At 34.9% G+C, this 24,581-nt stretch overlaps 1 protein-coding gene and 1 pseudogene across 2 annotated transcripts in view; one reads left to right on the top strand and one right to left on the bottom strand.

The window, feature by feature from the left end:
• The window catches only part of SPAG16 (sperm associated antigen 16), a 983,948-nt gene that overhangs the window by 351,393 nt on the left and 607,974 nt on the right, over positions 1–24,581 (bottom strand). The gene's annotated exons all lie outside the window — the stretch shown is intronic.
• LOC106986798 (Y-box-binding protein 1-like) lies at positions 3,855–9,894 on the top strand (annotated as a pseudogene).

The raw sequence follows: 24,581 nt of genomic DNA, 5'->3' as shown, positions 1-24,581 counted from the left end.
CAAAAACAAAAACAAATGCAAACCTAACCACACTGAAAGGAACCCAAAGCAGAACAGCAAAGAAACCCCAAAGCCAGCAGAAGAAGATAAATAATAAAGATTAGAGCAGAAATAAACAATATAGAATCAAAGAAATAAAAACAAATAAACACAGAATAGAACAATGAATCTAAGAAGTGTTTTTTTTTTTACATTTATTTACTTTTGAGAGACAGAGCACAAGGGGGGAGGGGCAGAGAGAGAAGGAGACACAGAATCTGAAGCAGGATCTAGGCTCCAAGCAAGCATTCAGCACAGAGCCTGATGCAGGGCTTGAACCTATGAACCATGAGATCATGACCTGAGCCAGTCAGTCACTTAACTGACTGAGCCACCAAGGTACTACTAAGAGGTGTTTTTTTGAAAAGATAAACAAAATTGATAAATCCCTACCCAAAAAAGAGAGAGAACCCAAATAGATAAAATCACAAATTAAAAATGAGAGATCACAATGAACACCACAGAAATACAAATAATTATTAGAGAATACTATGAAACATTATATGTCAATAAACTGGACAACCTGGGAGAAATAGACAACTTCCTAGAAACCCACACACTACCAAAACTTAAGTGGGAAGAAATAGAAAATTTGAACCCATAACCAGTGAAGAAATTGAATCAGTTATCAAAAATCTGGGCCAGATGGCTTCCCAGGGGAATTCTACCAGACATTTAAAACAGAGTTGTACCTATTCTTCTCAAAATGTTTCAAAAAACAGAAATAGAAGGAAAGCTTCCAGACTCATTCTATGAACCCTGCACTACCTTGATTCTCAAACCAGACAGAGACCCCACCAGAGAGAAGAATTACAGGCCAATATTCCTGATGAATATGGATGTAAAAATTCTTGACAAGATACTAGCAAATCTAATTCAACAATACATTAAAAGAAGTATTCACCATGATCAAGTGGGATTCATTCCTCAGCTGCAGGAATGGCTCAATATTTGCAAATCAATCAACATGATACATCACATTAATAGAAGGAAAGATAAGAACCATATGATCCTATCAATAGTGCAGAAAAAATAGTGCATTTGACAAAATATAGCAGACTTTCTTAATAAAAACCCTCAAGAAAGTCCGAATAGAAGGAACATAACTTACCATCATAAAAGCCATATATAAAAGGCCCACAGCCAATATCATCCCCAATGGCAAAAAACTGAGAGCTTTCCCCCTAAGACCAAGAACACGACAGGGATGTCTACTATCACCACTGTTGTTTTATTTTTTATTTTTTTTACATTGATTCATTTTTGAGAGACAGAGAGAGACAGAACACAAGTGGGGGAGGGGCAGAAAGAGAGGGAGACACTGAATCCGAAGCAGGCTCCAGGCTCTGAGCTGTCAGCACAGAGCCTGACATGGGGCTCAAATTCACAAACTGCGAGATCATGACCTGAGCTGAAGTTGGACTCTTAACCAACTGAACCACCCAGGCGTCCCCTCACCACTGTTTTATAACATGGTGTGGAAATCCTAGCCTCAGCAATCAGACAACAAAATGAAATAAAGGCATCCAAATTGGCAAAGAAGAAGTCAGTTTCACTTTTTGCAGATGACACAATACTCTACATAGAAAACCCAAAAGACTCCACCAAAAAGCTGCTAGAACTGATATATGAATTCAGCAAAGTCACAGGATACAAAATCAACGTACATAAATTGGTTTCATTTCTATACACCAATAATGAAGTAACAAGAAGAGAAATGAAGAAATCGATCCCATTTACAATTGTACCAAGAACCATAAAATACCTAGGAATAAACCTAACGAAAGATGTAGAAGATCTATATACCAAAAACTATGGAAAACTTATGAAAGAAATTGAAGAAGACTCAAAGAAGTGGAAAAGTATTCTATGCTCATGGATTGGAAGAACAAATATTGTTACAATGTCAATACTACCCAAAGCAATCTACACATTCAATGCAATCCCGATCAAAATTGCACTGGCATTCTTCTCAGAGCTAGAACAAACAAACATAAAATTTATATGGAACCACAAAAGTCCTCAAATAGCCAAAGAAATGTTGAAAAAGAAAACCAACATGGGAGGCAACACAATCCCGGACTTTAACCTCTACTACAAAGCTGTAATCATGAAGACAGTATGGTATTGGCACAAAAATAGACACATACACCAATGGAATAGATTAGAGAACCCAATATTGGACCCACAAGTATATGGCCAACTAATGTTTGACAAGTCAGGAAAGAGTATCCAATGGAAAAAAGACATTCTCTCTAGCAAATGGTGCTGGAAAAACTGGACAGAAACATGCTGAAGAATGAAACTGGACCACTTTCTTACTCCATACATAAAAATAACCTCAAAATTGATGAAATACCTAAATATGAGACAGGAAACCATCAAAACCCTAGAGGAGAAAACAGGCAACAACCTCTTTGACCTCAGCCACAGTACCTTCTTACTCAACACATCTCTGAAGGCCAGGGAAATAAAAGCAAAATAAACTTTTGGGACCTCATCAAGATAAAAAGCTACTGTAGTGCAAAGGAAACAATCAACAGAACTAAAAGGGAACTGACAGAATGGAAGAATATATTGGCAAATGACATATCAGATAAAGGGTTAGTATCCAAATCTGTAAAAAACTTACCAAACTCGACACCTGGAAAACAACCCAGTGAGAAATGGGATGGGCAGAAGACATGAATAGACACCTTTCCAAAGAAGACATCCAGATGGCCAACAAATACATGAAAAAATGCTCAACATCACTCACCATCAGGGAAATACAAATCAAAACCACACTGAGAAACCATCTCACACCAGTCAGAGTGGCTAAAATTAACAACTCAGGAAACAACAGATGTTGGTGAGGATGTGGAGAAACAGGAATCTTCTTGCACTGTTGGTGGGAATGCAGACTGGTGCAGCCATTCTGGAAAACAGTGTGGAGATTCCTCAAAAAATTAAAAATAGAACTACCCTATGACCCAGCAATAGTACTACTATAAATTTATCCAAAGTATACATAGGAGTGCTGACTCATAGTTGCACATGTACCCCAAATGTTTATAGCACCACTTTCAACAATAGCCAAATTATGGAAGGAACCCAAATGTCCATCAACTGATGAATGGATACAGAAGTTGTGGTTTATATATACAAGGGAATACGACTTGGCAATGAGAAAGAATGAAATCCTGCTATTTGCAACAACATGGATGGAACTCGAGGGTATTATGTTAAGTGAAATAAGTCAGAATCATATGTTTTCACTCATATGTGGAACTTGAGAAACTTAACAAAAAACCATGGGGAAAGGGAAGGGGAAAAATAGTTTCAAACAGAAAGGCAGGCAAACCATTGGGGGGACTGCTGGGGAGAGGTGAAATTGGGTGATGGGCATTGAGAAGGGCACTTGCTGGGATGAACACTGGGTGTGGTATGTAAATGGTGAATCATGGGAATCTACCCCTGAAGCCAAGAGCACACTATATACACTGTATGTTAGCTAACTTGACAATAAATTATATTAAAAATATATATATTTGTTAGGTTCCTACTTGGAGTTAAGGGCACATCTGTAAGGACACAAATGTGAACACACACAGACATGATTCCTGCCTTGTGGAGCTTACAGTGTTGTGAAGAATTCACAGTTCTATGAGTGAAACAGTGAAATTTTACTTAGTAAAGCTTCCCTGAGGAGGTGACTTTAATGCTGAGAATTAAAGGATTGGTAGGTGTTAACTAGGCAAAGAAACGTAGGAGGTCCATTCTAAGTAGAGAGAACAAGACATGCAGAAGCCCAGTAGAAGATAAACATGATGAGAATGGGGACTATGGGAAAACCAGCTGGATGGGGCCACACAGATAAAGAAAGAGATGTGGTTGGAGACGCAAGCAAAGGCCAGTGATTTGAGGTCTTACAGATCATATTAAGACGTTTTAAATTTTCGAAGAGCAAAGTGAAGCAATTTGTAGTTCTTAAACTGGAGTAGATGGAATTGGATACAAAATCAGAATGCACTTTGGAAAATCGCTAGGGCTACAATATGAGAAAAGATGGGTATCAGGCACACCATATATGACTAGATCAATTAAGACATTATTGCAGCAATAACTGAGGAGGTAGCTTTATTCTGAAACTGAGGAGGAAACCACCCGGTCTTCAGGGTCATTCTTCCCTTTTCCTGGAGGATCACATGTGGGTTCACAGCTATGGTCCTGACCCATAAAATCCCAGAAGTTCAATGGCCTTTCTTCATTTTGTTCCATCTCTGTCCTCTTTAGTCTAAGCTGGAAGTGTCTCTGCAGTTGTAATCCTATCTCTATCCTTGGCTTCTACTGAGGGCTGATTAGATCCATGAATCACACCCACTATCTCTTTATGGAATTACTATCCAGACCATCATTGGAATTACTAACCAGCCAATCATTCTCATTTTTTTTTAATTTACATCCAAATTAGTTAGCATATAGTACAATGATTTCAGGAGTAGATTCCTTAATGCTCCTTACCAATTTAGCCCACCCCCCCCACAACCCCTCCAATAACCCTCTGTTTGTTCTCCATATTTAAGAGTCTCTTATGTTTTGTCCCCTCCCTATTTTTATATTATTTTTGTCTCCCTTCCCTTGTATTCATCTGTTCTGTGTCTTAAAGTCCTCATATGAGTGAAGTCATATGATTTTTGTCTTTCTCTGACTAATTTTACTTAGCATAATACCCTCTAGTTTCATCCATGTAGTTGTAAATGACAACATTTCATTCTTTTTGATTGCCGAGCAATACTCCATTGCATATATACACCACATCTTCTTTAGCCATTCATCCATCGATGGATATTTGGGCTCTTTCCATACTTTGGCTATTGTTGATAGTGCTGCTACAAACATTGGGGTGCATGTGCTCCTTCGAAACAGCATACCTGTATCCCCTGGATAAATGCCTAGTAGTGTAATTGCTGGGTCGTAGGGTAGTTCTATTTTTAGTTTTTTGAAGAACCTCCATACTGTTTTCCAGTATGGAAACTGCTGCAGCAGTTTGCATTCCCACCAGCAGTGCAAAAGAGATCCTCTTTCTCCACATCCTCGCCAATATTTGTTGTTGCCTGCGTTGGTAATGTTAACCATTCTGACAGGTGTGAGGTGGTATCTCCTTGTGGTTTTGATTTGTATTTCCTTGATGATGAGTGATGTTGAGCATTTTTTTCATGTGTCAGTTGGCATCTGGATGTCTTCTTTGGAGAAGTATCTATTCATGTCTTTTGCCCATTTCTTCACTGGATCATTATTTTTTGGGTGTTGAATTTGATAAGTTCTTTATAGATTTTGGATACTAACCCTTTATCTGATATGTCATTTGCAAATATCTTTCCCATTCTGTTGGTTGCCTTTTAGTTTTGCTGATTGTTTCCTTTGTTTGCAGAAGCTTTTTATTTTTATGAAATATATTCATTTTTTGAAATATGGATAGACTGAGAATCTTCCAGATCTTCAAGTTCTTGTTACTTTTGGCTTAACAATCTCTTCTTCATTTAATCTCTCTCTTCTCACATTGTACTATAAACAGCAAGGAGAAACCAGGCCACGTCCCCAACACTTTGCTAAGAAATCTTCACAGCTAAATATCCAACTTTGTCAGTTACTGCTTTTAACAAAACATTAGGACACAGTTCAGTCAAGTTTTGTGCTGCTTTATCACAAGGACTGTGTTTCCTTCAGTTTCCAAATACGTGTTCCTCATTTTCATCTGAGACCTCCTCAGAAGGACCTTTAGTATCCATATTCCTACCAAAAGTCTCCCCAGGGAAATCGAGGCTCTTCTGGCATGCACCTCAGTGCTCTTCCAGTCTCTACCCACCATGCAGTTTCAAAGCCACTTCTACATTTTAGGTATTTATTATAGCAGCACTCCCTTCTTGGTACCAAAATTTGAATTAGTTTGCTAGGGCTGCCAAAACAAATTGGGTAGCTTACATAATGGAAATTTATTTTCTCACAGTTCAGGAGCCTGGAAGTTCGAGATAAGGGTATTGTAGAATTGGTTTCTTCTGAAAACTCTCTCCTTGCTTTGCAGATGGTTACCTTCCCATTATGTTTCCCATGGTCTTTCTTCTGTGGGTGTGCATCCCTGGTGTCTCTGTCCAGATTTCCAATTCTTATAAAGACACCAGTTATATTGGGTTAGGGCCTACCCATAAGACCTCATTTAACCTCAGTTACCTTATTGAAGGCCCTGTCTCTGAACCCAGTCAAATTCTGAGTTATTGGGGGTTAGGGCTTCAACATGTGAATTTGGAAGTGTTAGTTCAGCTAATAGTCCTCTTCCCATGCTCCTGCTTAACTCCTCAGTTCCTTACTAGGATACTCACCTGTTAGGCTGGTGTTCTCATCATCGCTTTTATCTCATAGACGATCTCTACTTCTGACGCTCTTGTATCAATTGCTGTCAGATTTTATATTCACATATTCAATACACAGATCAGGAATTCTGATTTATTGTAATGAGAATGAAGTAAACTATGTATATGTGTGTATATACATAAAATATTTTACATATATACATATATAGATTACATATACTGTTTGGGGACTTAATAAGAGTCCTTAGCTGTTTCTCTAATTTCATGGGTAATATCAATTACTTAAACAATATCAATTATATCAAGTGCTGGATAAGAATATGGTAACTTGAAGCTTCACCTCTGTGTTTTACCCAAGTTCCTCAAATCAGATCATTTAGACAAAGGGTGAGGACAGTGTTTCTCAAAGTGTGTTTAGAAAATCACTTTATGATCAAGAAGAATGAAGTCTTGCCATTTACAACAACATGGATGGAACTAGAGTGTATGACACTAAGTGAAATAAGTCAGAGAAAGACAAATAATTAATGATTTTTCAAGAAATACAACACCTGAGCACAGAGGCAGGGAAGGAAAAATAAGATAAAAACAGAGAGAGAGGCAAACCCTAAAAGACTTTTAAATACGGAGAACAAACTGAGGGTTGTTGGAGGGGAGATGGGGGGGTGGGCTAAATGGATGATGGGCATTAAGGAGGGCATTTGTTGGGATAAGCACAGGACGTTCTATATAAGTGATGAATCACTGGGTTCTACTCCTGAAACCAATACTACACTATATGTTAACTAAGTTGAATTTAAGTAAATAAATTAAAAAGAAAAAAGAAAATCGCCTTAATCAGAACTACTGAGGATACTTGTTAAAAAATACACATTCCTAGGATCTTCAACATAAACTTAATTAGAATTTCTTGATATGGGGTCCAGGAGTCTGCATACAAACCCAACATCATCAGATGATTCTTAAATACATGGAGCTAAAGAAAATTTGACTAGAATTTCCTTCACCCCTCTTCTTGGTGATAGAGACAATCATGTTGTTTCTAAGGAAGACAGCCCTTTCTCTCTTACTAAAACGAACAAAATGTTGTAATGCAGTTGGTACAAGTTTTGATAATATGGAACATAGAAAAGCATGAAGTAGGGTCATTTTACTGATGCCTTTCAAGAATAAAAAAATCTCGGGGTGGCTCAGTCAGTTGAGTGTCCGACTTTGGCTCAGGTCATGATCTCACAGTTCATGAGTTTGAGCCCTGCATTGGGCTCTATGCTCACAGCTCAGAGCCTGGAGCCTGCTTCAGATTCTGTGTCTCCCTCTCTCTCTGCTCCTCCCCTGCTCACACAGTCTCTCTCTCTCTCAAAAATAAATAAAGATTAAAAAAAATTTAAAAAAAGAATAAAAAATCTATCTGAAATGTATATAAATAAAGTCTAACAATTATACATTCTTTATTCTCATCAACTCTATTCTTTGATATTGATATAAAACATATCTTAAAGCTATTTTATATATTTTTCAAATGATATTTCCATGAAATGTATGTTACCAAAGTATAATTTTTTTAAATTTCTTTTTTCTTTTTCCTTATAATTTGAGGTATGTTATATAACTTCTCTTTAAAAATTAACTCTATGTCAGACAAGTCTTACCCTCATGGGATTCTGGCCCTCAGGACTCCCCATGGCTGTCCCAGCTTTCTTGCAGTAAACTTAAAATGGCTCTGGGGCAGTCTGCTAGTCCCCAACTACCTAGCATGGAGGCCATCGAATGTACAATGGCAAAATCTGATTTTGAGACATATCACAAAAATGATACTATGTGAATAAAAAATATTTCTAATCATGTATCTTAAATATCATAATTTAAATCAGTATAAGCATAACTAAGAATAGGAATATATCTATAATGATATATATCTATAACAAGATATAGATATTTATAACCATAATAATTAATTTATATATATTATTTTCTCTAAAAAAGCACTGTAGTTTCTGAAACAAAACTAGAGAGACTATTACAAATCAGAGAGCATAAGAGAGGTTAAAAAAATGAAAAGCAGCTTTAATTAAAAAAAAAAATGTGGGTAAGGAGATGAGGCTATCATTCATATAATCCAGATCAAAAATGCCAAATGTTGAAGGAAAAGGAGAGATGTTTCTGCTCAAATGATCAAAATTAAGACTACCTTTAATACAACCAATCTTAATTTAACTTCTTAACTGTTCCTTTATAGTCACCAAAGCAAGCTTTTTCAAATTTCTGTTAAATATTTTTACTTTAGAAAATGTCTAAACTACTAAAGTCTCCTTAGATATTACCAGTGGGGGATAATGGATAAGAGTGGTTTGTTCCTTTCTTAAAAGCCATCTACCAGCCCTGAGCAGCCCCTAGCAGTAACCAGCCTAGTTACCATCACACCCCTGGAAGAGCCTCAGCTGCCCCAGCTGGCCCCAGTGAGGCGGAGACCCAGCTACCACCTGCTCTCAGGGCTGCCCACACAAAGCCCAGAACCATGGACAGTGTAGCCGAGGCCAGAGCAGCCTCACATCTGCTGTGCCTGCTATAGGGGACAAGATGGTCATCACAATAAAGGTTTGGGGAACAGTAAAATGGTTCAATGTAAGAAACAGCTATCAATAGAAATGACGAGAAGGAAGAAGTATTTGTGCATCAGACTGCCATAAAGAAGAATGACACCAGGAAGTGTGTTCTCAGTGTAGGAGATGGAGAGACTATGGAGTTTGACATTGCTCAAGGTGAAAAGGATGTGGAAGCAGCAAATGTGACAGGCTCTGGTGGAGCTCCAGTGCAAGGCAGTAAGTATGCAGCAGACAATAACCATTACAAAGGCTCTCTACATGGCAGAGGTCCTCCACATAATTCCCAACAGAATTACCAGAATAATGAGAGTGGGGAAAGGAGTGGGATTGGAAGCTCCTGAAGGCCAGGTTCAACAGCGCTGGCCCTACTGCAGATGTTTTCCACCTTGCTTCAGGCAGAGACCTCATGGGCTTGGACCACAATCTTCCAACACTTCTGTTCAGGGAGAAATGATGGAAGGTTCTAACAACCAGGGTGCAAGAGAACAAGATACACCAGTGAGATAGAATATGCTCAGGATTATAGACTGTGATTCCCAAAGGGTCCTCCTTGGATGCCTGGGTGACTCAGTCAGTTAAACCAAAGGGTCCTCCTTGCCAAAGACAACCTAGGCAGGACAGCAATGAAGAAAATAAAGAAAATCAAGGAGATGAGATCCAAGGTCAGCAGCCACCTCAACGCTGGTACCACTGCAACTTCAATTACCTACAAAGATGCTCAGAAAACCCTAAACCACAGGATAGCAAAGAGACAACATAGCCAATCCATCAGCTAAGAATTCGTCTGCCCCTGAGGATTATCATCTATACTATCATCAGGTTTAGTCATCTAACAGGAAGAAATGAAATTTTAGCAATAAGAAATGAACACAAGATTTGAGTTGAAGACCTCAAGTGCTTGCTTTTTGCCCATTGAGCAGATAAATAGAACTATCTGCATTATCTATGCATTTTTATTATTTTTACCTAAAGATGTCTTCTTTAAACCTGTTTTTTCTCAACACACCTTTAACAGTTTTTAAATTGTTTCATATATGCTCAAGTTTAGATTTTTAAGAACCTCATTTTTAATTTGTAATCAAAGTTTACAATTTGAGTTTTTCAAAAAAGTCAACAAACAGCAAACACCTGTGAATAAAAGTCTGAAAAAAGGCCGTCTATCAAGTTGTCCAGGGCTGGTAGTGACTTCAGAGAATCTCAGTAAGCAACTAGAATTGATTGGGAAAAACTATAGCTTGGTATCAGAAAGTAAAAGTAAATGGTGTTGTGTGAAATGAAATGACTAAGGTGATATTTACAGAATTTCTCAAATTTATTTATTACTTAGAGAATTACAGAGTACTGTTTCTAGAATTTTCTAGTGATTAATAAATTAAAAATTATACAAATGTAAGGACTGTTATTATTTACTTGATAGTAAATTATTTTAAAGAAATTAGAAAACATCAAGAAAATGTTGACATGAGATGGAAGCCACAGAGAAGACAAGACTCTGAGGTAGTGATTCAAAAAATACATCTGGTCAGAAAATAGGGCAATAATATGTCATAATTCTTACTCTACACTGAATTAGGGAGTAACAGAAGTATAATAGTTGTTTATGTTCAGATAAGCAGTATATATATCCATAACTTTGATTAATTTATTTTTTTATAAATTTTTTTAACGTTTATTTATTTTTGAGACAGAGAGAGACAGAGCATGAACGGGGGAGGGGCAGAGAGAGAGCGAGACACAGAATCGGAAGCAGGCTCCAGGCTCTGAGCCATCAGCCCAGAGCCCGACGCGGGGCTCGAACTCATGGACCGCGAGATCGTGACCTGAGCCGAAGTCGGACGCTCAACCGACTGAGCCACCCAGGCGCCCCAACTTTGATTTATTGTAAATAAAATAAGGTAACCTATATGGACATATGTATATGTGTATCACATGGAGATACCTCTATCTCTATCTACATAGTATCTCAGCATCATACATATATAAAATATCTCCATTGTCCTCTAATTTTCAAATAGCCTGGATAAAAATCTCAGTTCTGCCTCTAATACCATGGATAACATCAATTACCTAAGCTGCTAGGCCACTGAATTATTTCTTCAGCTGAATGAACCTCCAGGTATGAAATCTGCAACGTATATGAACACAGACCAGTGCTGCAACCATGATTCTATGGTTCTAACTCCATAGTCTAAATGACTAGGATACACTTCTCACTTCCATTACACTATTTTTCCTCTATTTATCCATTCAATACCTAATATTTTAGAAAACAGAAAAATATAAAAATGAAAAGTCACATCATATTTCTGAAAGGAAAGAATGAAAGCACCTGGTCTACAGCACATTAACTCCTACCTTGGTATGTTTGGGTTGCTATAGCAAAGCACCACAGACTGGGTAGCTTATAAATAACAGATATTTATTTCTCAAAGTTGTAGAGGCTGGGAGTCTGAGATCAGGGGCCAGCATGGTTTGGTAAAGACCTTTATTTGGCCCTCAGACTTTCTGTTGTATCTTCACATGATAGAAGAGGCCAGGGAGCATTGTAAGGTCTTTTATGAGATCTTTTGTAAGAGCACTAATCCCAAGTGTGAGGGTTCCACCCCTAAGACCTAATCATCTCCAAAAGGCCCCATCTAATAATACTATCACCTCGTGGGGTTAGAATTTCAAAATATGAATCTTAGAGCAATACAAATATTCAGGTCATAGCATTTCCTTTATGGAGTTGAGTGCTCCTAGGGAAAAGAATGTTGGTCAGTGACCCAATTCAACTTCCTTGTTAACTGAACATCTGGATATACAAACTATTGATATTTTCTAGGAAGAAGAAAATTCATCTGTAAAATGTACTTCACAGGATGTTCTAGGTAAGGGTCAACTATAGAACCCAGGATCCATGAGGCTTAGCTCCCTGGAAAATGTGATGTCAATGATACAAGTATTGGAGCTATTAAATGGAGGTGTTTCATAATTTAAATGTTTCTAGGGCATGAGGTTATCTCAAGATCTCTATTCAGTAACCTTATCTACAATTCTTGGCTAGAAATACATGTCTAATGTGTTTATACAGGACCTGGGTAGCTGCCTTTGGTATGTCAGACCCCCTCTCTCTACTTTGAGCTTTTATTCATATTATTTAGTAAAACTTCATACCAGGTAAGATCTCTGATTCTTGTTAAATATGATTTAAAAATCCATTCTTTTATGTTAGCTGACTATTCTCAAGAGATTTTTCTGTTAACAAGTATACATTTTAAGACATTTTTTTAAACACACTATATTAAAAAGTAAAAACAGGCTGCATTTCATCATAACTGCCCTATAACAAAAGTGGATATGAAGGCCATTTTTACTGCTGAACACTTTGATGGAATAAGAAATTTAGAGGAGAAACTTAGAAGTCCTGAATCTACATACTGAAGGAGCTCACTGCATAACAGTGAAAACTGATTAGTAATGATCAATTCAAAGTGATATCATAGTAAAAATACAAAATTTTATAATTTTACTAAATAAAAAAAGATAACTCTGTGGACTCCAGACAATAATTAATAGGTAAACAGGTAGATAACAAAGGCAAGATAATTAGTTGGCATCAGAATTCTAAAAAAAAACTACATACAAAATAACGTACCAGTAGAATAGCATTTTAAAATAATACAGGGAAAGAAAATGTGAACCATGGATTTTATAGTCAGCTAAGTTTTCATTCAAGGATCAACAGTGAAAAGTAGTTTTATATTCTCAAATCCAATTAAGAGATGAATGGGGACACTTCAGCAATAAGAATACTGGTGAGCTTTTAATATATTTAATTGTAGATTTAACACTGAAAACTGAGGTGAATGGTGAAATAATAATGTTTTATGATATATGCTACATCGTATGTGTTGTATGTTCTCACAGAGTAGAAATAATGCAACTAAAAATGAGATGAGAAGGGAGAAGGAAGAGGGAAGTTACTGTTGTGTAGGCAATAGGTTGGAGTTAAAAGTATGTCATCAAAACCACAAATAACATTGCAACATGTTAAAAAAAAAGCAGGGAAATTTAAAAATTTTAAAAATAAGTAAAAAGCCTACAGAACAAAAATACAGTCTTTCCTAAACACCAAAAGAAATATTTTTTAATAAAAAGAGCCCCAAGACCACTTCACATACCACAAGTATAGAAAATACAATATACATAGTAGTTATTATATAAAATAATGAGAGAGTTACAATAAAACATTTCACATATGAATAAATGCGAATGAATCGCTTAACTCATCTATTAAAAGGAAATGATTTTCAATTTGGCTGACAAAGCAAAACCCAAATATATTCTGTATACAAGACATACACTTAAAATAATTCAGAAAGGCTAAATATAAAGAGATGGGCAAAGAAATACCTGGCTTCTAGAAAGAATAATAAAGCAAAGCCAATACTAATATCAAATAAAATAAACTTTGCACTGTGTTAAATGTGGGAATTATTGTTTTTAATGCTAAAAGCCTCAGTTCACAGTAAAGTTCTAACAATTGTGAATATCTATGTACCAAAATAACACAGCAATGCCTTTGTAAGCAAAAACTACAAGAGATATAAAAAGACATAGAAAAAACATATTAACTTTAGGAAATGTTAATACATCAGAATTAGTGTGAGGTAAAACAAGTAGACACAAGGACAGGATACAGAAGTCCTAGAGAACCTAACCAGTAAGGTAGATATTATGTTTATACAGAAATTTACACCCAGGAAAATAGTGATTGTACCTTCTCAGGCACTCATGGGACAACCATAAAATCTGATCATATATTAAGTCACAAAAATAAACTTCATAATTAAAATTTGTACACAGTAAAGTTCTAATACATAAAAAAACTAAAAATTACTTAAAATTTTTAAAAAGATTAAAAGGTCATTTTAACTAGAAAAACCAAAAAGTGTTTATTAAACAATTCTTGAGTGAATGTGGAAATACAAAATAAAATCAAAGGACATATTAGAAAGAATAAAAATGAAAACACTAAGATACATACATGTACATCTGTGTATGTGTGCTATATATACATGAGACATGAAGAAGCAATCAAAAAAATTATAGTCTTAAACATTATCCAAGAATATGCCTGAATTTGTTAATTAATTAAATCCTCTGCTTAAAAATATAGAGCTATAAATTATAAAAGAAACTAAACCAACAGAAAACACAAAGAAGGTAAATAGAATTTAATCAGTTCTGACTTTTAGAATGTTAATGTTTAAGAGACTCAAAAAAAGAAGAAAGGAAATAAATAAAACAAATAAGAAAGGGTAGAAAATCCTACAACTGAACACAAACAGAAATAAATGACCCAACATATTTCAAATAAATAACATTTGAATAAGTAACACCAACTAATGGGAGATGGGGGGACATCTAACTCCAAAAACTGTTAAACACGGTAGTAGTAGTAGTTGTATCTTCCAGATGACTGGGACACTTTAAATTCTCCCTAGCTTTGCTCTAGATGATAGAAACACATCGTCCTCTGGCAAAGTCTCCCTTTTTTTCTCTAAACTGGCCCAGGCTCCAAGCAGCTGTTTTCCTGCTTCTCTTTTACTGATACAAGTGATCATTATATCTCCTCAGTATGCCCATAAATTTTCAGCTCCCTATTATTCATTCTGCATTTCATGGCTGTGTTCACTTGTAACTATTGACAAAAATGATTAATTATGGAAGTAGCAACAGATTCACCATTTGCAAAATATATGCTATCACTAACGATGCATTTGGTATGGGAACATAAAGAACTAACTCTTGAAGATTCTGTTTCTTTAATGCTGGACAAAGTGAGACACATAAGTCCCACTTAGACTCAAGCCAAGAGGGGTAGAGTAAAGCCAAAAGAGCCACTCTTCCTCCTTGCTTAATTTCTGTGGAATATTCCTGGACCTTTTGCCTTGTCCATCAGACAAGAGCAACTTGATTAAAGGTTTCTACTTGGCTTAGTGTGGGTCCCCCACTAAACACACCCTGAGAGAAATACTTTGAAGGTCACCTATTTAGGTTGTGCACCCAGAAAGCACACACAAGGGAATGGGAAAAGTGAAACAAAGAAGAGAGAAGGCAGTAAAGGGTGTGTTATGGCTGCACTGTGAGCAGCTCGGACTAGGACCCTGAGGTCCCACTAAGGACCCAAGAGGAACCATATAAAACATGCTTCAGAATTGTCCCATAGGGGGACAGGGACACTAAGCTATTTATCCACTGACTTCTATTTGTCCCCAAGGACATGAACTTGAGCCTAGTAAACTGTGGCACCTAAGAAAAACCCTCAGAGAAGGAAACCTCAGAGATATGAAGATGGAACCCTTGAGGTAGGAATTTGATAATGGCCCTGGGAACTGTCCAGCAAGGCTGCAGGTGAATAAGAGGTTATGGGGCAAGACATCAATGGCATCTGCTACAGTTTCCTAGCATTATTTTAGAGGCTGACCCAGTATAAATGCATCATCTCTGAACACAGAGCTGTTCAGTGAACACTTGTAGAATCAAATTCACTTGAAAAGTATAAATCATTTATAGAAATTTTTGTGTTTTTTAGTAGTGATTTTAGACTTCAAATTCATAGCCATGACAGTATAAAACCAGCACTTTATATAATACATATAAAAGAATACACAAATTGATAAATGTTATTTGCAAGGTCAACCTATAATTCCAAAACAATGAATAAAAATAAATGTGTTAAAATTATGTTTTTCTTTTATTTTTTCCTTTCTGAGTGACTAATTTGTTTCCTCTTTGAAGGTTTGGATTAGCAGGAAAAGGCTAGGAGTCAAGTATGAGTGAGTCTTCTTTGTGGAGTTTTTCCACGTTCCAAGCTCCTGTTCATTTTCTCATTCTTTTTCTTTTTATGTATGTGTATGGGTGTATTTTCTTCTTTTTTCTTAACCACATCCTCCGTCCTGCTGTTATTCTAGTCCAAGCTGCTGCCATCTTTTGTAGGTGAAGTACAATGGCCACACATGATTTTTTTGTGTCTATCATTGCTTTTCCCTTTAGACTCAAAACTAAAGAGTTAGAGCGTTTGCTCAAAACTTTCTAATAACTTCCAGTTTCACCCTAAATAAGGATTAAGTCACCAAAATTACCTACAAGGTTACATAACTTGCCTTCACTCTTCCTACTCACCAGCACCTCTCTGGCCTCATTTCATATTTTCAAACTGCTGTTCCCTTCACTCATCCACCCCAGTTACTCCCTGCTTGTTTCTCAAACCCACACTGGACATGCTCCCACCCTAGGGTTCTTGTACTTTTGAGTTTTTTCCTTTGGAATACTCTTCCCCCAGATATCTATAGGGCTCCCTCCCTGTCTTATTTAGGACTGTTCAAATTATATCTTAATGCTATTGCAATATCCCTCTTCCCCACCAGTGAAAGACTTCTTACTATACTTCTCTGATATTTTTTTCATCTATAATATGTATCATCATCTAACATACTACTCTTTTCATTTATTTTTTTTATCTGCCTCTCTCCAAAAATCTCCCCCTAGCCTAGATTTTTATGTTTTGTTTTATATTTTAATTAATATATCTATAGAACTTAGAATAGTGCTTGCTGTATATTAGGCATTCAATACTTACATGTTGATTGATCACATTACATTCAATACTAGACAGTTGGATGTTTATACATATGATTTTTTTAAATAGCAAAATTGCTTTTCACATATAACATAGAAATAGTAAAATTATTCAGGATCCCAGAACAAGTTATTTCAATTTCACTGCATCAGAGATAAAGGGGATTCTTACCGAAGAATACTGTTTAATATATATTAAAATTTTGTCAAATGCACATTAAATTAAAATCTTGGTTTGAGGCACTGAATGTGAAATTATAATTCAATATTAAGATATATGTAGTATCCACAAAGATGCAGAAAGAGACTAAAGTATGAAAACACATTAAGAAATACTAACGAACAACCTAATGCCTGTTTGCTAAGCTGGGAATCCTATTCAAGCTTTAGCACATATCAGTCTGCAGCTTTGCATCATGGAATAGTGAGTGACCAGGAAGAGGCAAAGAATATATTTCCTACATTCCTCACCATTTTCCCAGTGACCCTTAGTCCTATAGTCTCTATGAACTAAGACATTAATAGAAGTGTGGTTCAAATCCCATGAGCCAATGCAAGATGTACAATGCATATGCATGACTTCTGCCTTGACAATTCTATGTTGTATTCCTCACAAAGTCATCATCATTTTCTATAATCAGGTACTATAAACTCCAAAGAATAAATACAGAAAATATGGGGGAAGACATGCCCTGTTGAGTGTAATCTGAGAACTGAAGTACAATAGTGTGCTAGTTCCCGCTATCTCAGACCATTATCTAACCATGGACAGATGCCACAAATCCCAGAAAATATCTGGGAAGAAAGTAGGGAAACTGGAGGGTGATATTACAATATAGGTATGTGTATATACGTATGTGTGTGCGTGTATGTGTGTGTGTGTGTGTGTGTGTGTGTATGTGTGCATAATACTAAATACATTTACATATATTTATTGTATATAAGGATATACAATATGATGTATAATTACATATTATGCTACATATAATATATAATACTTAGTTTACTGAAGAACACAGTTAATCATTAATTGTACCATTAAGAGAATCACAAAAAATTCCAAGAAGCACTAATTTCCCAAGACAAAGAAAGGAAAATAGAAATAACTGAAATTTAGCCAAAAAATTAACTATTTTAACTATTTTGAATTTAAAACAAAGAAACCAGTTAGCCAAACTAAATTTTAAAAAATTGTCCAAAATTCTATGCCAGATAATTTAAACATCCAGTATATGGAGAAATTAATGTCAATGGTAGCCTATATATCAGATATGCTTACTAAATATATAAAACATTTCAATTGTCTTAATAGTTACATAATTACATATTAAAACACTGACAAGAGAATTTTAACCTATCTAATTACTAAAATCAAAGTGACAAGAGCATAGGCACTCATCGAGTGTTGGAGGGAATACATAAATAGCTATGGTTAACATTTTATATAGAGTCTTTGTCCATATGATTTAAATGCTTTTTAAAAATGTAGATTACAACACATATAAATATATATCAATGAAATAAGATGATGAATGTGAAAAAAAGGCACCTGCATGGATGTTTTCTGAGCCTCGCTTAGAGATCCAAATACTTAAAAAATAATCCAGGGGCGCCTGGGTGGCTCAGTCGGTTAAGCGTCCGACTTCGGCTCAGGTCATGATCTCACGGTCAGTGAGTTCGAGCCCCGCGTTGGGCTCTGTGCTAACAGCTCAGAGCCTGGAGCCTGTTTCAGATTCTGTGTCTCCCTCTCTCTCTGACCCTCCCCCGTTCATGCTCTGTCTCTCCCTGTCTCAAAAATAAATAAAACGTTAAAGAAAAATTTTTTTTAAAAAAGAAATAATCCAAATAACCATTAGTACGAGATTTTCCAAGCAAACAATGATACATCTATTTAAATAATTATAATGTATCCATGATACATCAATAATGATAATGAGAATATATACATATTTATATTTGAAATATTCAAGATACATTACCAAGTGAAGACAAATTAGCTTATTCATTACTAGGTATAGTACAATCCTGCTATTATGACTATAGGAATTTTACTTTAAACAATATCTATAGAATGCAGAACATCTTTTTTATCTTTAGTTATCTTTAGGGTTTTTTGTAGTATTTTTGAAAAGTCCACACTTTCTATCTTGAACAATATTCTACTTGTGTAATATAGACATAAAAAAAGATTTAAAAGCAAGAACTGATTGAACGGTGGCATAACCTCTCCTTGAAATAGATGGAACTTTAACCAGATATCCAAACTCCAAAGATATTCAGCATTTAGAAAGACAGGGATTTGGGAATCAGCAACAAGAGACCAAATGGGAAATAAAGGAAAAGAGAGAGAGAGAGAGAGAGAGAGAGAGAGAGAGAGAGAGAGAGAGAGAGAGAATGAGGCTGATTGCTTTAAGAACACTGAGGGAGACTTCCCTTTTAGAATCAAGAATTTATGTTGTATACTACACAGTTAGGGTCTGTTTCATAGCTCTATATTCTCTTTCATTGACTGTGTTATCAATTTTTGTTCAGTTTTATAGTAACTTTTAAAAGTGTATTTATTTTGAGAGAGGGCGAGCATAAGTGGGGAAGGGGCAGAGAGAGAGAGTGGGAGAGAGAAAATCCCAAGCAGCTCCACACTGTCAATGCAGAGCCCAACGTGGGGATTGTACTCTCTCACCATGAGATCACGACCTGAGCTGAAACCAAAGTTGGACGCTTAACTGACTGAGCTACCCAGGTGTCCCAATAATAATATTTAATTACAGTTTAATGCTTAGTAATCTATTTCTCCTTACCAATCTTTCTCGATATTATTTTCTCAGTTTTATCAAGTGTTCTTCTAGATATAAAAGTTAGCATCACTTTGTCAATTTCCCAAAACAGTCAAAGCAAAAACATTATCAGGATCTTCCTTAGAATTTCATTAAAGCTATACATTACTTTATAAAGAAGTTAAGTGATATGTTTGTCTATTTTGATTAAAATACCTGGAATATCTTTACATGTATGTCAACGGTTATTTACCTCTCATTATTATGTAGTTTTATTATTATATATTACAAAATTTTGTTTATAGAGCATATTTTTTGTTTAAGTGGTGAATTTGCATTTTTAACTTTTGTTTTTGTTCTGCCAGCAGAGAGGAAACCTACTGATTTTTTTCATTTAATTGTATTGGTCTACCTTTATGACATTTTAATTGTTCTACAACTCTGAGTTGTTTCTTAGTTCTTCAAGATTCCTAAATAGGTTATTGGAAATAATTATCTTTTCATCTCTCCCTCTGTATACATATTTTTTCTATGTTACTGAAATGCTAAAATAATAAATAATAGTGAGGCAAAGGCAAAAACAGGTCTCAGTACAGTTTGTTACTGACTTTCCCAAAAAATCAGGTTTCAGATCAACAAATTCTATTTCCCCCCCAATAAATTATTCTTTAATCTTTATTATTTTCTATTTGCTATTTTAGTTACTTTCATTGTATTATTACTAATATTGTAAAGTGACTTTATTTTTAGTTTTTTTTTAAACAACAATAAAATTATTTAACACTATGACTTTCTCCTAAGTATATTTTTGGTTGTTGCTGATAAATTGTATCATAAGGCAAACTCCTTATTGTAATTTTAAGACTCGGTTACTCTCTGGCCCATAAGTAATTTAGGATGAACATGCACACATATACGTGTTTAAGTATTAAGTGTTTTTCTTTGGTTTACAGGTCTTCAAACGTACTATGGTTCCTGGGTTCCTTTCCATTGTTGATTTATTCTTTCTTATTACATTCATTCAATATCTAATAAACCATCTTTATTGGTTATTTGGGTTTGATGTGTGTATTCTTTAGGGTTCATGAATGTAAGCAAAAGAAATTTATTGTGCTAACTACTACCCCCTCATTCCCTCAAAAGAGAAGAACTTAAAAAGTTTATAAAAAAAATAAATACATACACACATACATACATATATACAAGAACTAAAGGGAACTAAGTAACAGTAAACACTGCCAAATTCCTGAGAACATCTGGCTAAGACCCTTTCTCTGATAAATGTGGACTTTAAACCATACTTCAACAGGAAACAATTTCCTACTTGGTCCTCTGCCTTTGCATTATTCCCTCCAAATTCAAAGTTCTAGGTGGGCATGTCCATTTGCTAACTTCCCCAGAAACCACAAAAACAAACTAACCAATAAAAATGAACAACAACAAATAAACAAACAACAAACAAACAAACAAAAGCAGACCTTTTCAGCTCTGCCTCATGCTAAATTTCATACATTGCTGGTTTTCCCCTGGAAAAGAATATTTCTTGGATGCTAGGCAGTCAAATAAACAACAAATGTCCATTTTATTATATCTTTTATAGAACCTTATAACTACATTTTGTGGCATGACTAAATTTGAAATGTTTTTGCTTTTAAGTATAGAACACATAAGTGCTACAAACTGATGTTTCTGAATTTACATCAGTGTATTCAGAATCCAGTAAGCTGTATATGTGATGAGGAAAGAGGGGGTACACAAGATAAGGTATCTTCTTTTTCAGTGTTTATTCCCCTATACTCAAAGTCTTGAGTATAATTGATGGTCAAAAATGATTATCTGGAATGTTCATGATTATCCATTAGAAATGTTACTTTAATTAACTGTTAATAATTTTCTGGTGCTGTAGAGTTGCATAACAAGAGGCGTAGTTTTACCTTCCACTGATCATAACCACAGTAGGATGCCAGAAACACTTGCCAAAAAAAATGCTGCATTTAATTTCTAGTTTCATCGATGGTACCTAAAAATTATAATTAACATGTAGTGCTACAATGAATTCAAAGTTAAGACTAACTTGAAGTACAGCCAAGTCATCACTATTGAAGCCTTAATGGGTTGAATGTATAAAAGAATAAATAACAAGTGACAAGATTATTCCTAAGTAATTTCTATATGTTGAATTGAAGTTGGGGGACTACAATCAAGATAGGTCGAATAAACACTACAAGGATTGTGGAATTACAAATTGATGCAATGAATTACAGTCACTGAGTTCATGAAAGTGACAGCAATAGACAAAACACTGGGTAAAGCAGTGTGCAATGGAATTGTTCAATTTCATTAAGTACCATTTAACCCATCAACCAAAGAGACAGAACTACAAATCATGAGAAGACTTGCCACTAGCATTCTCAGCTACCAATCAAGGGAAAAATAACTTCATTTTTGACTTCCAAATACATGCTCCCAGTGCTAACACTTTGACTTAATTATTACTTCAATTTAAAAAGAAATTGTTGAACTTTACAGGTGTCAAATATCATGCCTTACAACATACCACTAGAAAGTGACAGAATCTGGATTCAAACTGCATTCTATCTGACTTCAAATTCTATATTTTCTCTAAACTGTACTCAAGCCAGAAAGGGTAGAGGCAATGCACTGGGATTTCCTTTTGGTCAAACATACTCTATGATTAAGGTACCGTCAGTATTCTTATAGGATAACCCTCCCTCTTCTTGAATGTAAATAGGTTCCCAAATTAATTTTTCCCAAGAGATCACACCTAGGTTCTATCACATCTAAAAATGATGATATTCATGCTTCCCTTTGATTTTAACTTCCTACCAATCATCTATCCATATAATTTCATGGCAATTTGAGAAACTGTCATTCAAGAGAGAGAATGAAAAAAAAATCTGTTCAGTTTGGAATGTATTATATGATTTTAACTAGGTATTAAAATAAATAATTATGTTTTAGCATATATTTATCTTTACTCTTCCCTAAGAACATATATTATGATAAAGGAGACAAGATGATGGAGCTGAAATTTAGAGGGTTTTCATTTTATTTGGGACACTATCAAACTCAGTGTCATGGACAGATGCTTAAAAATGCCTTTCAATAATCAGGTTTTATTAATGTCATTAAATAAAATAGAGATAGCATGTAGCAGTAAAGAGACAAGACCTTTGATGCCAAAAGGAACAGGGTTGCAATCTTAAGATCACCACCATTATCTCTGAAAAATTTATTTAACATCACTGTTTTTTACTGTCTTCATCTATAGTATGGTGAACATATTCTCTAACATGCAATATTGTTTGTGATGTTTAGATCATGTATCTAAAGTAACTGACAGAATATACTATTATTTTTCTTACAGCTATTATTAAAGAACATAAGAGGAACTGAATTGTCTACCCCTAAATTTCATACTCTCTTAGATGATAATTTCTCTACTAATAATATAAATACTTTCAAATTGATACAAATTACCCACTTAAGCAATTGAATAAAGATTGAGTAAGCATATGGGGAAAAGTTTTTGAGCTCATGTTATTTTTATTCAAAGGATAAATTTTTAATATTTGGTATTAAATTGTTCTAGGATTGGTCCCTCCAATCCTAGAATTCAATCCAATCCATACAATTCAATAAAACAGAATGCAGAGAGGGGTGTCTTAACTATGATAACAGTGAACTGTTATTGAGAATATTCAACTTTTTCTAAGCATTTGGTTAGACATTTTACTTATTATTATGCCTACTTACAGCACAACTTTGTATCTTTATTAGATTAAATTTCAATGAACTACATGAAATATGGAGTTATTTTAAACCCATACAGAACTGAAATAATTACATAAAACTAATGTATATGTATGCTTCAGTTAGAAATACGCAGTAATTAATTGTTGTTTCCATTGATATACAACATTTTTTTCAAAGCCTGGCTCCCATATACAAAAATAGTTTATTCACTGTTGGCCACTGTAATACTATTTACGTTAACTAAAAAGGATAAGATGAAGAGCATGACATATTTGTGATATGTATGCAAAGATTTTATGTTCTGTATATGAGATATATAAAGAAATGCAGTATTTTATGAGTTAAATCACAATCTTTTAAGATCTTATTACATTAAATTAACTTATTTAATATGATTGTTTTATTGTGTATTAAAATATAAATTTTTAATTTTTAGAAAACAGTGGATTTTTCAGGCAAAATGCTTTTTCGCATAAAAAGAAAAACACATGATTAATGATTCCGCCCCTCTTATCTCCCTTCCTTTCATCGTCTATTGAGCACCTATTATGCCAACAATTGCAAAATTAGAGAAGAAAGATCCGAGTTACATGACAGGACAGATATGAGTAGGCAAACAACTGTAACATATAACCTGCTATAAGAATCTAGAATATATTAAGTTCTTATACGTATCAGTCAATCTTCTACTTCATATGGTTTTTCATAACACCTTTATGTATTGGTATTTCTACTATCCACATTTCACAAATGAGAAAATTGAGGCACAAAGATTTTAGATAATTGTGGCCAAAGCCACACTGATAATAAGCAGCAGAATTTGGGTTTGAATCCAGTCAGAATGACTGTGTGCTCCTACTATGCTATACTGTCTGATAAAACTACAAGATATTTTAGGATGTAAGCCCATGATTCATTATATAGAAAAACAATTAAGTACATTTATTTTCTCAAATGTATCTGCTTGTATCAAATTGCCTATATTTGAAAACTTCTGATTAGTTTATAAGGCCAATACATCAACTTCAGAAAATGAAAAATGCCTAGCATAATTTTAGCAAAAATGGCTCTGCATAACTGGTGGATGAATTTGAAAATCCAGTATCCAAATTGATAGCTACAGACCATTATACATGTTTTCCCTTAAGAGTTTTGTATCTGTGAGGCATCATTTGAAGCTCTAAGAGTTGCTAAATCTAAGCAATATATCTGACTTGTGAATCACTGAATTACTGTGTTAAGCCAATATTTTGGGAAATATAGGGATATTAAATCATCTTTTCTCACTGAAATGTCATTTTAACACTATTCTAATTTTCAGTGAGAACCAACAAAAATTAGAGGCCACAAAATAACAATATGGAGTTGAGGTTGGAGAATCAGCTTGTTTACTGATTCTGCTACCGACCAGT

Source organism: Acinonyx jubatus, chromosome C1 (assembly GCF_027475565.1).
Source record: "Acinonyx jubatus isolate Ajub_Pintada_27869175 chromosome C1, VMU_Ajub_asm_v1.0, whole genome shotgun sequence".
NCBI classification, from domain to species: Eukaryota; Metazoa; Chordata; class Mammalia; order Carnivora; family Felidae; genus Acinonyx; species Acinonyx jubatus.
This window is presented reverse-complemented; position numbering and strand designations above follow the sequence as displayed.